Below are 5,313 nucleotides of genomic sequence, written 5' to 3'. Positions count from 1 at the left end.
AATTTTGGATTTAGTCCAAGAATGATGGAGTATGGCATAGTAAGAGGGGAAAGTAGAGCTTTATATATTAATTTTTTATGTAACCCAAGGCAAGGCATGCATACTCACATTGGACTCTGATTTCTTATTTATTAAATTTGGATGAAAGACTGTCAGCTCAACAGTTGTTATGAGAAGAAGTGTGTTCATGCATAATTATTTTTTATGGTGATGCTTCTTGTTATCTACACACATTTTTATTAAGGCATTCTAAATATTATTTCCCATGAATCACAAAGCTAAGCCTATGACCAAATGATTACATGAGAGGAGGGTATTCCCATAAGAACCCCCTTTCCCCAGAAAGAACTTGCTAACCAATCGCTTCTTGTGAAGGAGCAGGCTGGAGAACCAAACAGGCCACCCTAACATCACTTCTCACAGCTCCTAAACTGTCATGATAATCAGATTAACTGCTCTCTTAGTTGGAGCAGGACAGTAAATGGGAATTAGCACAGCGTCTTCTTCCTGTTATCAAAGGGAACACAATAGCCTCATCTTTATAAATCTTCTAAAGGATTCAGCTACCTTTTGGGATAAGTAACAGCTTATTGTATTGTGCCCTCATTTTTCCTCACACACTGATCAGTGTTGAAACACTGTGAACATGCTGTAACAAATACATTCACGTACATGCTTACGCCCATACAAATATGTGTGGTCCCACCAAGGCCCATTTGAAAAAGTTTTTTTTTAATGTCATATATTGTTTGCTTGTTTGTTTGTTTTGTAGTTTGATCTGTGCCTGTCCTTTCTTCCTTATTGGATTGTAAACTTGACAAAGTCATTGACATGATCTGAATTTATCTGTTTCTCTTTAAACACACAGCCGTTTTATTTCATATATGTATTTATTTGCAATTAACACACTGGACTTCTTTTTATACCTATCTCTATAACTGCCTGTCTACCTCTTTAAATTAGCTCCTTGAGAGCAGAGATTATACTGTTTTGAATTCCCCAACTCAAGAGCCTAGTACAGTATCATACATATAATATGTACATAAATATTTATACATTTGAATTCTGTATTTTGAATTGCTACATAATAATTGATTCTTTGCATACACAATAAGAATACAGAGAGTTCTTTAGCCTGACCAGACTTCCTGGTATCAAATATGAAGTATGGATGGTGATTCTGAGTCCACAATGACCAAACGTGTTGATAAGAATCTTTGCACAAAGAAGTAATTGCTCGTTTTTGCCTTTTTGCCTGGTCAAATACCCTTGCAAAGGCTGACCCTGTATTCTCCCTGATTTCATTTAGTCATAAAATAAAGTACTGGGTTCAAGTTTTTCCAGGATGATTTTCATATTTAAAATGGGGTTATTGAAGCACATTAATTTTTTTCAAGACACAAAATTGACATATTTTCCCAAGTGGACCAAACCAACTAGCAAGGTCATACCCATGCAAAATCCTTCCCTTTATCACCTCCTCTCCTCAAGCCCACATCTACCCATCTATCACAGATGCCAGAACTAAGCAGAGGAAAGGAAACGGATGATTAATTACAGAGCAAATGATACACAGTGAATGAAAATAAATCACTGATTTCTACTGAGAAATATATGGTTATTACTGTTGTAATTGATATCAGAAAAAGTGATTTGGCTACAACTAAGTTCCATGGTTCCTAATTACTAAAAAAAAATCCCGGAATAAAGAAGAAAGAGCAAGGCAAGATCCAATTTAGTCCTTTATGCTTTATGTCCTAATGATCTGAGTATCTACCTTGCTAGGTGGGGCAGTCTTGTTAATGTACTAAACTAGATTTGTTTATCTTGTTCCTTACCAACTGATAAACGTAGGGAACTGAATGGTGAGTGAGTAGGGGAATAAGCTGCCCCACCAGGCCAGAGGCATGGTGTCCCTGACTAAAGGGTCAGGTAGTTTTATAAAGTAAAATTATAATAATAAAATAAAATAAAAATCTCATTATGCCTTATAAGAGTGAAAAGATTAGAAGCTGTGTCTTATGCTTCTTTTTCATTCTTAACTTGACCCAATATAGTCCTTGGACCAATGGTTAAGAGTCACCCTAGTTTTGTTTCTCTTCTTTGGTAAGGCTCTCCAATGCTATTTACATTCAGTGACTAGTGTTGGGATTCAGAGGAGAATTCTAAATTCTTCATTAAATGCCTGTACTCTGGGGTCTTTGATTGGTTCACATTTGTGCCTGACTATTCCTATGGAATTACTATTTGTTTTGAGTCTAAAAATCATTCCTTCTACTTATATATGCTTTATATGTATATGATTGTTTAGCTATTTAATAGAAGCTCAGTAACAGATCAAAATGTCTGATTCTATTGAGATCCTATTTGGGGGTTGAGAATGGCCTGGCAGCCCTCCCTCCTACAGGTTCACTCTGGCACATTCTTCCAGATTGCACTGAAAGCAAAATGAACTGGCAAGGACCCCTCCTTCTTGCATGGAGATGGAATCCACAGGCCTGTAACTGAGCCAGGGCTTTTTTTTTCCCTCCCTTCCTCCTTGTGACTTTTTTTTTTTTTTGCATGCTGTCTGTTCTCTGTGTCCATTTGCTGTGCATTCTTCTGTGTCTGTCTGTATTTATTTATTTCCCCCTCCCCCCAGTTGCGGCTCACTTGTTGTCTGTTCTCTGTGTCCATTCGCTGTGCTCTTCTGTGTTTTTTTTTTACTTTTTTTTTTCTTGCATTGCCTTGCTGAGTCAGCTCTCTGTGGTGCTGGCAGGCGAGTCTGCCTTTGAAAGGAGGCCCTGGGATGCGAACCCAGGGCCTCCCCTATGGTAGATGGGAGCCCAACTAGTTGAGTCACAGCCGCTTCCCAGAGCCAAGGCATTTTGATGGCCATGCTTTAAGGCTGCTCAGGAACTGAGCAGAACTGAAATTGATTTTATTCTGTCATGATCTTTATCCACCAGATGATACCTTGCCCTAAATACTGCAAGTTGGGCATAATAAGCAGGGGCTGGAATAGAGACTGAGCATGTGCACTGCACATGAATATGACAGTAGCAGCTAAGTCAATAGTGGCTGCTCATCTGCGGTGAAACTGTTGTCATCTTGTCATCCCGCAAGAGCTGGCAACACAAAGGACTGCTGGTTCCCTGAATTCCTGCAGGACTACAGAGGTAAAAGTCAAACTCAGATGTGCATGGTGCTATCCACTATGGTGCCTACTGGTACATTGACACTTTTTCTATCCTTTCTGTTTTATCTGCACAGAAGATATGTATGGTGTTTTTTCTGCACTACAATATAGGTTTTTCCTGGCAGGTAATCCTCTTCCAAGCTAACATATGCTTTTTTATTGGTTTTAGTTCTGGCCAAGCTACCTGTTTCATTTGTCCCTCATATACTCCTCCAGGTAATAGATGATCTGCAGGGGTTTGAAGTGCAAGGATTTGTAGAACTGTATCAGCAGCTCTCAAACCATGTTTGTAAGGTCCTGGATTCTGTCCTGACTGCAGAGGAGCTCCTGGGAGCGCTCTTGATGGGAGGTTGGCACCCTGTTGGTGGCATAGTACCAGCTGGGGTGGTGTTCCATATTGCTAACATCAGCAATGGAGAGCTTCTTCCCATGCCTGCTGGAGGGTGGGAAACACCTGTTCCCAGGAAGATGATGGGCTGCTGGAACACTGAGGGCCTTTGATGAGGTACAAGCACACTGTTAATTCCTCAAAGTTTTGCATTTATCTTCAGGCAAAGGCTGGAAAGAGTTTAGGTCTTCACAACATTTTTTACCAATGCACACTGTGTGGTCATGCCCAGAAGGGTATCTCCAATTCGTTTCACTTCTGCATATTCTGGTGTCTTCGGTGGCCAGATGACTACTACTACCTGCAGGCCCATATAACTCATTTTCAGATGTTTGCACATGGGTTCCACACTGTGTACACCTTGTGCATACCTGTGAAAATGTAGCTGACCCTGGACAGGCATTCCCACATTCTTAGAGATTTTACATAGCAGGTCAGTGAAACTCGTAAGCAAATCTTTCTATATTGTTTCCAAGGCACAAAACAAGCAACTGCTCAAACTTTAACTTCAATGCCAGCATAAAACTGTTTTCCTCTCATGTCCCAGACACCCTCATGGGATGTGGCTACCATGTTATTCAGGCCTCCATAATGCAGCATCAGTGCTGGAAGCTCCCTGCTCGTGAGCTCTGCCATTGATTTCATTCTGTTCAACAGCACCAGTTTCTTTAAGGTATGGATCAGATCCATTCACCATGCTGTTACTCTTCACCAGTCTGCTGATTTCTTCCTGTCAGGAGCAGATCTTGCTGTTGTTTTGATCATCGTGGAAGTCTGATGGTCTGTGAGCTTCTAAGTATGTCACTGTCCTGCCACTACATCACAGACCTCAAGTGGCAAGTATGTTTTAGTTCTTGTCCCACTTGAAGACAGGGAAGATGGGGGTATTTCAGTGGCAGACTTTTGCTTAAAATCTTGAGCTACTGTACATTCCACAGTACGACCATTTCCTAGCTGTAAAGGAAAAGTCTGATGACTGGCTGGCCGTCTAGTCACATTACAAACTCCGTATCTTCATTTCATCTCTCCACAGTGAGTCACCTCAACTTTAAGACCTCTTATTTCTTTGGTAAACCTGACAGGCTGGAAGTTCATTAGAGGTTTGGTCTGCTCATTGATGTTCTACATGTCTAAAACGTCACATGAGCTTAATGATGGGCTGAGATGATGGTTGTAGAAAGCACTTGCAGATACATCAGTCTTGAGCACCATATTTCAACTAGCAGGTCTCACAGACTGATGAAAACCAAACCAAACCTCCCTGCCTCCTCCCAGAGGTGGTAGTAGCCTTCAGGAGGTGAGAAAAGGGAACAGCCCACCAGAATGTACCTCAAGGAGGGAGGGTATCTTGTGACAACGTCAAGTGCTTGTCCTGGGTAACTGGATCTTCACTCAAATGCCCGCCAAAGTTTCTAATCACAACTGATGGCTCAGGACTGATACCAACTGAACAGACACTTTAAAGGCTTGGTCTTCACCCTCACCTGGAAGGGTCACCTCCATTGGCAGTAGACATGTGTGTGCATGTTTCTTTTGCCATCCTAGACTGGCTAACTGACACCAGATACTTGCATCTTGAAGTGTGGCTCAAGATGCCACACTCAAGTGTGGCTGAAGCAGGCTTGTTTGGAGGGCCAGGTCCAAGCACCTCCATTGTCGCATGGGGGACGCTTTGTGCCTGTCCCTGGTACCTCCTGCTCAGTCCCTGCCCCGCCTAAGTGAGGCTTGAGCTCCAGAATATTGGCCC

The 5,313-nt window shown here is 41.7% G+C and overlaps 1 pseudogene; it reads right to left on the bottom strand.

Annotated features, from left to right (window-relative positions):
• Nucleotides 1-2,088: 2,088 nt before the first annotated feature.
• LOC101427755 (protein argonaute-4 pseudogene) lies at nucleotides 2,089-5,069 on the bottom strand (annotated as a pseudogene).
• Nucleotides 5,070-5,313: the final 244 nt, after the last annotated feature.

The sequence above is a fragment of the Dasypus novemcinctus genome, chromosome 4 (assembly GCF_030445035.2).
Source record: "Dasypus novemcinctus isolate mDasNov1 chromosome 4, mDasNov1.1.hap2, whole genome shotgun sequence".
In the NCBI taxonomy this organism is placed as follows: Eukaryota; Metazoa; Chordata; class Mammalia; order Cingulata; family Dasypodidae; genus Dasypus; species Dasypus novemcinctus.
This window is presented reverse-complemented; position numbering and strand designations above follow the sequence as displayed.